The sequence below is a fragment of the Zingiber officinale genome, chromosome 5B (assembly GCF_018446385.1).
Source record: "Zingiber officinale cultivar Zhangliang chromosome 5B, Zo_v1.1, whole genome shotgun sequence".
NCBI lineage: Eukaryota > Viridiplantae > Streptophyta > Magnoliopsida > Zingiberales > Zingiberaceae > Zingiber > Zingiber officinale.
Window position 1 is genome coordinate 52,172,097 of NC_055995.1, and position 10,423 is coordinate 52,182,519.

Genomic DNA, 10,423 nt, shown 5'->3' on the forward strand with positions numbered 1-10,423 from the left:
ATTTTGAAGAATAATTTTAAGTTAATTAAGTTTGAAAAATAATTTTAAGTTAATTAATATTTAAAAAGGATTTAGGTTAATTTTGAAGAATAATTTTAAGTTAGTTAAGTTTGAAAAATAATTTTAAGTTAATTAATTTTTTAAAATGATTTAAGTTAATTTTGAAAAATTTTAAGTTAATTAAGTTTGAAAGATAATTTTAAGTTAATTAATTTCAAAAAAAAAATTTAAGTTAATTAAATTGAAAATTATTTTTTAAGTCAATTAATTTGAAAAATAATTTTTAAGTCGATTAATTTCAAAAAATAATTTTTAAGTTGATTTTGAAAAACAATTTTAAGTTAATTAAGTTTGAAAGATAATTTTAAGTTAATTAATTTTGAAAAATAATTTTAAGTTTAATTTTCAAATTGATTTTGAAATGATTTTTTAAATAATTTTGAAATTGATTTTGAAAATATTTTTTTAATAATTTTGAAAAGATTTTTAAATAATTTTGAAATTGATTTTGAAAAGATTTTTAAATAATTTTTAAAAGATTTTTCAAATAATTTTGAAATTAAGTTTTTAAAATATTTTTAAAATGATTTTTTAAAAGATTTTTCAAATAATTCTGAAATTAATTTGGAAAATATTTTTTTAAAATAATTTTGAAATTAATTTTGAAAATATTTTTTTAAAATAATTTTGAAATTGATTTTGACAAGATTTTTAAATAATTTTGAAATTGATTTTGGAAAGATTTTTAAATAATTTTGAAATTAAGTTTTAAAAAAATAATTTTTAAATTGATTTTGAAAATATTTTTAAATCATTTTGAAATTGATTTTGAAAAGATTTTTAAATAATTTTTAAAAGATTTTTCAAATAATTTTGAAATTAAGTTTTTAAAAGATTTTTAAAATAATTTTTTAAAAGATTTTTCAAATAATTTTGAAATTAATTTGAAAAAATAATATTAATTACGAATTTAATTTTCAATTTCAAATTTGATTCTCTTTTCAACTTCTTAGTCCTTAGTTATCTCACCCGATCTAAATTTTCAATCAGTTAATCCTAAATTTTTTTGAGATGATTTAGTTTCAATTTAATCTAACCTTAATTACCCTGCCGGTAGACTACTCTTGTTTACCCTTATCGGGTAGATTAATTTCGGAGGTGCCAGCTATTCTGGATCCTCCTTCTATTTATTTGATTTAAGTTTTATTTTTACTTTTGAATTAATTTTGAATTTTTAATTTAATTTTCAAATTTTTAATTTTTAATTTAATTTCGAATTTTTAATTTAATTTTTGAATTTTTAATTTAATTTTTGAATTTTTAATTTAATTTTTAGTTTTTAATTATGTTCGTTTTATTAGTATCATTTTTCTTTTTGCTCCCCCTGGATCATAGCCTCTATATGGTCTATCGAGGTAGTGTATTTGATCCTTCGGGATCCAATATTGACCAAGTCCAACTTGATTAATCAATTTGGACTTGGGGACCCATGCTTGGACTGTTTTTCTATTTGCTTTTTGTACAAGAGATAAATAAGATTTATATTTCCTTTTTGGTATAAATCCTAGACCAGTTCTATTGTAAACAGCTCTTTGTGTCCCAAGAATTAGGTCAAGATTCTTAGAACCTAAAGAAAATCGTTCTAGTGTTTTCTCCAGATCCTTGACTTGAATTTTCAGGCTGAAATTCTCTTCTTCAAGTTTTTGGGCTTGAGTTAAGTTTCCAGTCTGAACTGGTTCAGTCAAAGATTCGGAGTTAGTCACTTTTTTAAGGACAGCTACTTCCTTTAGAAGTGACTTAATTTTAAGATTCGACTTAGCTAATTTTTGTAATAAATAATTAACTAAGTTATTGAGGCGAGGGATACTTACACAGGGATCGGGCCCTTCGGAAACGGATACGGATCTGTGGCTTCGCTCGGACTCGGCCTCCGACTCGCTCTCACTCTCGGACACGTCGATCTGGTCCTGGGCCATCAGTGCGAGGAGACTCGTCTGATCGAGTTTGTCGTCGGTATCTTCTTCTGAGGATTCGTCCCATGTCGCCTTCAGGGCCTTCTTCTTTCGCTTCTTTGCATCCTTCAGACTTGGGCAGTTGGCCTTGATGTGCCCCTTCTGGTTGCACCCGTAGCAGCTAATCTCGAACTTACCCTTCGAACTCGGTTGAACCTCCTTGGATTGTACTATCTTATTTAGATCTCTCTTGTTGAAGCCCTTCTTCTTCTTGTAGAGCTTCTTTACGAGGTTTACGAGCTTGGTTGTCAATTCATTGTCTTCATCGTCTGAGTCGGGTTCTTCTTCCGACTCTGGTTCAGTTCTTCATCGTGATCTTGGTTCGCGTGTTCGACTGGTACCTGCAACCAAAGCAACCCCCTTCTCGCTTGGATGTGCATTAGTCTGCTGGTGAAGTTCAAATTCCGAAAACAATTCATCTAATTTAATACAAGATAGATCCTTAGAGACTTTGTAGGCATCTACCATTGATGCCCACAATGTACTCCTTGGAAACGAGTTAAGAGCGTACCTTATGATATCCCTATTTTCTACCTTCTGCCCGATTCCGTGGAGGGAGTTGAGGATGTCTTGAATTCTTGCGTGCAGTGAACTCGCCGTCTCACCTTCCTGCATCTTTAGATTATACAATTTATTAAGCAACAAGTCACGTTTACTTACTTTTATGTCGAAGGTTCCTTCGTGGAGTTCGATCAGCTTCTTCTAGAGCTCCTTTGCTGATGTGAATGGGCCAACTCGATTGAGCTCCTCCTTGGTCAGTCCGCACTGGAGGGTGCAGGTTGCTTTGGCATCAGCTTCCACCTTCTTGATTATGGTCGGTCCCTATTTTTCGCAGGGTGTTGGCTTGCCGTCTTCGTCGAATGGGAGTTGTAGTCCAGTCTTGACGATCATCCATGTCTCGAACTGGGTTTTGAGGAATGTTTCCATTCGCCCCTTCCAGTACCCGAAGTCTTCTCCGGTGAAAAGCGGGGGGCGAACTGTGCTATAACCCTCTTGATGGGCCATTTGAACTTTTGCACGACAAAAACAACGAAAATCGGTTCCAAGACTAAGTCTTGGATTAGTAGTGCGGGAATAATTTAAAAGAAAACGTACTCGAGTGGTGTTGCACCAACTTCGAGCAAAAACCGATTCGAGAAAAGAATTAGAATATTGCTATAAAGCTAAATTATAATTAACTCCGAAAAATCTGAAAATACCACGAAAATTTGTTTTGAAAGGTGGTTGCACCGATTCAAAATGACCCCGCTCTGATACCAATTGTTGGATCGAGAAGCGCTAGAGGGGGGTGAATAGCGCTCGTGGCTTTCACTTTGCGAATTCGTAAATCATACGGAAAACTAACAGAGTAATCAGCAGTGGAAAATAAGAACAAGCACACAGACACGAAGAAATTTACTTCGTTCGGAGCCTGTGACGACTCCTACTCGAAGGCCCATGATCCTTGATCGCTTTCGGTGGGCAACAACTATAATATCGTCAATAGTACAAGTATGAAATGAGTGCAGAAAATCTAAGCAATACCGATAACAGAATTTACAGAAATCGGAGCGTTGGATTGTCGGTGTCAAGTCGCAGCACTTCCGGGTCGTCTTGTTAGCAGCTAGTTGCAAAGGGATCGCTTGGTATTCATTGTATTGAGCTGCTGGTCGAGACCCTCTTATAAAGGGTGTTCAAGGCGCCTCCATCAAGCTCCAAGGCGCCCTGAATCCCTAAGTATTATCCCGTAAATGACTCTGCGATGAAGCTTTGACCGCTGCCTTTTATCCATCTCAAGGCGCCTTCATCACTGTCCAAAGCGCCTTAAACCACCTGTTCAAGGCGCCTTGAGCTTCCTTCAAGGCGCCTCCAACCCTTCTGGACAGTTGGCTTCAGCTCGCACCCGAGGCGCCTCCAAACTCCATGGAGGCGCCTCAGTACTGTTCATCCGAGGCTATTCTTTGCACTTTGGTCCCTGCAAGATACATTAATCCCAAATATACCCTGCAGCACAAAGTTAGCACATAAAACATAATAATATAAGTGAACGACAATCATCGGACTGTCCGAGTCTGACTTCGGGTTTCCGACCAGAAACCCTAGGTCGACCCAACGCCTATTGTTCCCTCTACGGGGAACGCGTCCTCACCTACTCCACTCAGGAGATTTACCTGATGCCAGTGCGATCCTCCAGATCGACTGGACTTTTGCTCGGTGCTCGATGCTTCCAGACTTTCTACTGGACGTCCGCTTCCCGGCTGATCCAGTCTTTCACCTGGTTCGCGACACCAGGACTTTCCACCTAGGGTTACGCCCCCCTAGGACTTTTGCCTGAAGCACTCGACCCACCAAGACTTTCCGCATAGGGTTACCACCCCCTATGACCTAGGGTTACCACCCCCTAGAGTTTTCACCTTGCCTAACCACAGTTAGGGCTTTTGCCTAAGTACACTTAGGACTTTCATGTAATCTCATTCAGACCGTTAGATCACCACACACCTTAATTTTGAATCTTTTGCCATTATCAAAACTTAGGTTAGATCGTCAGATGCTTCCCACACCAACACATTCCACAACAAGAAGCAAGAAGCAATATTCAATCACTAAGCATTCATTCTCTGCTTCAAAGCTCTTTCTAAAGCTTCGACAAGTAGAAAACAACTTAGTATTTTTAAGTACTATATTCATTTGAGTTGTAATTCTTTCTTTAGCATTTGTATTTCAATTATGATATCTCTTTGCCAAGATTGTAAAGGTTTGTCCACCATTGAAGGGTTTCTAGAAGAGAGAAAATTAGTGGGCATTTTTTGAGGTGATTCACTCGACGGATTGATAGGTTGTGGATTATGAACTTGGGGGTTTTGAACCATGCTAAATCAACGTGTTCCATTTCTTTGTTTATGTTGCTTACTTACTCTCTATTTACTTACTTTGTGTTTACTTACTTTGTATTTACTTATACTTTATTTACTTTGTGTTTACTTACTCTATGTTTACTTTTGTTGCATAAATTAGTTAAGTTAACAAAAAATTTTAAGTGATATTCACCCCTTCTAGCACAACCCATAAATCCTATAATTGATATAAGAGAATGGGCATCTAGATAAGCTTAACCATTTTTCAATCATTCAAGTTCTTTGGTACCAATACTTTGTATCAAAGAGAGTTCACATATACTTAGTCAAGGGAGCTTCAGCTTCCCCATTTTAGGAAGATTGTATTTAGGACCATGGCTACTTTAATATGATCCATTGAGACTCACCACTAAATGGGAATCTATCTTGACACACTTTCTTGGGAACTTATTTTAACCCAATTTGAACCAATCTTAGAAGAGAGTTCGGTGAAGGGAACCTAGTCTTGCTTGTTTTAGGATGATTCTACCTAGCACCATAGCTATTTTAAAAATATCCATTGAAACTTATGACTATTTGATAATCTATCCTGACACACTTGCTTGGTTGACTGTACCTAAACTTGAATCAAAATAAGGATCAAATCACCTTAGCCACACCTTAGAGAGTCAGACACTAAATAGATCATTTTCTGTCTATAAAATAAACTTAATCACATTCCTTTATACATAATGTTTATTATTATTGTGTCACTTACCCAAGGTTATTGAAAGATCTATTTTAAAATCCTAGCAAATTTCTTTCTTTAGATGTGTTTCTACAAGAAGATTATAGTATTGTCTATCCTCCCTTCTTTGATGGTAACAATTTTGTCTGTTGGAAGGAAAAGATGGACTACTACCTAATGAATGACATTGAAAATTAGTTCATTGTTAAAAAGAGGTTCAGTCAACATAGAGATGAATTTGGGCAACCCCTAGAGTTTGACAAGTGGACAAGTGATACAAGAAGAAAGCCCAAGAAAATGCAAAGGGTACAACAACTTTGCAATGTCACCTAACACAAGAATACCTTTGTAAGGTCAAGCCTTTTAAGAGTGCAAAGGAGTTGTGGGATAAGTTGGTTGAAGTTAAGAAGAAGAAGAACTAAACAACTCCTCCAAGATGATGGCTTTAAAGGCAAAAGATGAAGTGATTAAGTTTGAATCAGATTCAAACCCAACACAACAGACTCAAACTCAAACCAAAATAAAGATGAGATTATTGACTCAGATGAGTCAATTGATGAGGTAAATCCTGATATTGAGAAGTTATATTCAACAATAGCTTGCTTAACTAGAGAACTAACTAAATCTAAGTTTAAGTCACTCCTTAAAGAGGTCAAAGACCTTAACGGGGAGACCAACTCTAGCTTGTCAACTAAGCATGTTCAAGAAGGAACTTCAACTCAAGTTAAACAACTTGAGGAAAAAAATTTCTCCTTGAAAACTCAAGTTGAAGAGTCAAAGTCAATGTTGGAAAAGTTCACATTGCGTGTCATATATTTAGATATGACACTTGGGTTTTACTGAGTCTCCTACAACAAAATTGGGCTTGGGTTTAACTGAAGTACTAAGCATTTATCATACATGTCACCCGTGTAAAGAAAGTCATATAATAATACTATAAGCAAAAAGGCTTGGGCTCCCAAGTCATATTTGATTAACAATGTCAAACCAAAGTCAAACCACGATCATCATTATAACCCCAACCATGAGTAGCTCCGCCTTGTGGCATAAATTGACAAAATCGAATGATATTTCCAATAACCAATTATAATCAAGATATTAAAACAATGAAGGACTCCTAAATCCTATAGCTCAGAGATACAACTCGACTTGCATAAAAATTCCTTTGCTCAAAATTCGCATAATCAGAAAATAAAAATCCCAAAATAAGACCAAACCCCACGAACATAAATCATAAACCGAGCTATGATACCAATAAAAGTCTCATGCCCTAGGGATATAATTCTCGGTTCCCCACCTGATGATAATAAATAAAAGACCTTAAACACTATATAATAGGATGACCAAGAAATTCATTGTACTTATATCATTTTCTTTATATACAATGAAAATTGTATGAATAAAATATTAGATGAAACAAAATGAAATATAAAAAAATAAAAATCAAGTCAAATGAGGAATCAGTCGATCAAAATCTTTGAGTGATTCTATGTAAAGCTGAAACCAACTATTCAATTCTTTCTTTTAAGATTCCATTTTCCATGCATCTTTGTTATTTCATTTTAATTCATTTAACCATCATTATTCAATTCTAAGTTCATGTCTTATTGGTTAATCTGAACTACATATACAAGTCAACTTTTAATATGAATCATGATAATTGATTATGGTATCATCAAAAGATTTGTAAGTAAAAGTTATACAATATAAAGGTGCAAGTATCAACAATATACAATATCAACAATATGGAGTACGGAAGGTCAAGCAAATCTAAAAGACAAGTATTAATGGAAAAGTAATTGAGAACATCCATTTAATTTTGAAAGCAACCCTTCCCATCTTAATGCTTATATGAACCCACATGTGGATATGAAATAATATCATTATTTACCCTCTAATGATTTAATTATTTTAATACCCATTTCACTATTTTAAATATTTTTTAATCCCCTTTTTGAAAATAATAATATAAGCATATACATAATCCAATTTATCTATTTATTCATATACATGGAAATGTATTACGAGCCAAATCTTTTATATATAGCAAAAGCTTTGAGTGTCGACAGACCACCGTACTCCACTTGAACTAGTATCTACAAATATCATATGAAAATAATTCAAATACTCAAAATGATATCTAGTTATACAATAACACAAGACATCAAATCGTGATCCTGCTACTTCATAATATTCCTTCAACCGAGAAACTAACGAAGGTGTTTCGTTGATACGAAACTCTCAAGCCAATCGAACCTATATAATAAATTATAATTAGTCCAACATAACTATATATGTCTTAAGATTAATAAACAATGATTTACCCATTCTTACCACACTCCAGAATGGCAAACCTAATGTCCTGTGATTTGGGCAACAAGAGCATGTAGCTCTTGCAGATATTGTTGCTACTAGAAAAGAGGATGGAGCTGCCATTGGCGGTTGGAACAGAGGGCAGCAAAGTGCTAATCTTATTGCTGGGAGAGGGCAATAACTAGGCTATGTTTCCCCTCTTTGCTGGTGGCTTCGGTGAGCTCTGATGGGCTCTGATGGCCGCTACCAAGAAGTAGGGGCAATAATAAGAAGGGAAGGGGAAAATTTTAGTTCTTATCTGACCTATTTAAATTACCTAAGTTAAGTTAGTCTAGTCTTCTAAATATTCATTAAAAAGTTGATTAAAATATATTTTTCATCGCTCTTTTATTTTATTATCATTCATTAGTACCTTATTACATTCATCTTTAATATATTTTTTAGATAAAATCTTTTATCTTTCTCTTTCTCTTACTTTAGCTATTATATAAATATTCTTTCCCCTTTCATTTATATCCAATTGTCGATACAAGCATTCAAAAGTTGCATTTTTTACTTTACTCACCGCTTTTTTAACATCTTTCTTGTCTACCAAAATTTTATTCAATCTTACAAGTGTATAATAACTCATACAATATTCGTTTTTCTTTTACTTTTTTATTCTACCACCAAGATTTTTTATTGGTGACGCACATTCTTTTAACTTACCAAGTACGCTCTGGACTATCATTTTCAACTTCAATGTCATCTTATCCCATATCTATTTGAATTATCATATATTTTTTTCTAATACTTGTACTCTTACTCTTTCCTTATATGTATTTTGTTTCCCATCCTTTAACCTTCAACACTTGATTCTAGGAGTCATGTATGTTTCCCTTCTATTGACACTATATTTGAAGTGCATATCCAACACTACTATAATTTATATTTGAAAATTAAGTTTTCTCCAAGAAAGATCATGCAATCTTTTATAAATTTTCTATCCTTCTTGTTAACCATAAAAAAGTTAATTTACTATTTATAATTATCACTTTTGAATGTAATCAAGTATTCTTCTCTTTTCTTAAAAAATGCATTAGCATATGCTATCATAAAATTCAATATAATTTTTTCTTCTTCATTTCTAATTCCAAAATCATAATTCGCATACATCTTATCATATTTATCATTTTTATTCATACATGCCCATTTAAATTTCTTACTATTAAAATAATTTTGTTTAGCATAATTTTTTATACCACCTCATTTAAATATTTTCAAAACATATATTCATGGTCTTTATCTAATTCAAGTTGAAGAATATATATATTAATTACATTAATATTTTTTTTGACAATTTAAGTATATATAAAATTTTAGTAAAAAATTATAGATGACCTTGTAAGGCTCAAACAATCAAAATAAGATAATGATTTTAGAGACTAAAAAAATATAATATTTCTAGATGCTGGTTAATTTTTAAAAAAAAATCTCTTTACTATGTTTTATGAGTCTAAAAGGTTAGTCCTTTGGGATGGTGTGGTGATTAAACATGAAGTTTTTGGATCAAAATTTAATGCATCTAAGCATGTCTTTCTCCGTATCTTGACCATTTGCACTAATGGTTAGTAGTCATCGATAATTTACCTATTCCGTATTGATCTAGAAAAAAATTGATAGAGCACTAGGAATGAACGAATCATTTTTTTTACCACGTAGAACCTAAAAAGTTGATTCATACTACTATTTTTTCAACTTTGATTAATTTATGTTAATCTAGCGCGTTGTTCAAAACTATTAAATGAACATAAAATATCAAAAGTAAAAATAATAACATACCAAGTCAAAATATCTATTGCTAGGTGAACAAACCTAACGGACTAAAAAAAAAGTGTGAGAATTAGGATGGTATAATGAACATAACAAGTTTGCTTAATTGGGAAGAAATTTTAATTTATCTGGTGAGTTTTCCCAAAATTATTAATAGTCTTCCATGGCTCTTATCAAGAAACGAGATAATATTAACTGCATCAAACAAATTATATATTAAGGAATATCAATAAAGAGAGAATAAAAATAAGTAATGTTTATAAAAATAAACATGCTTGTATGTAAATTGCAAATCCACTGCCCAGTAATATGGGTAAGGCACCCTTTAAGTAAAACTAAAGTATGAAGCCTCCGCTGAGAATTAATAATATCTAGAAACTCACTTTATTATTCATCATTTTTGTTTTTATAATCCACGTATTCAATTCTCGCCGGCTGACTAATTTTGAAGATTATGAGTCTAATTCCATTAAAAAATTTTACTTGTCACTAAAAAAAATCAGAAAGAAGTAATGTAATTACATACGATAAAAAAGTAATTCGCTCATCTTCAATATCTCCATCAACAAAAAGATAAATCACGGATGACTACTAGTCATTAATATAGATAATCAAAATATAGAGAAAGACATACTCGAACGTATCGAATTTCGATCTCAAAATCTCATATAGCAACACTATATCTTCACTATCGCACCGCCATGAGAAAATGAAAATGATAAAAT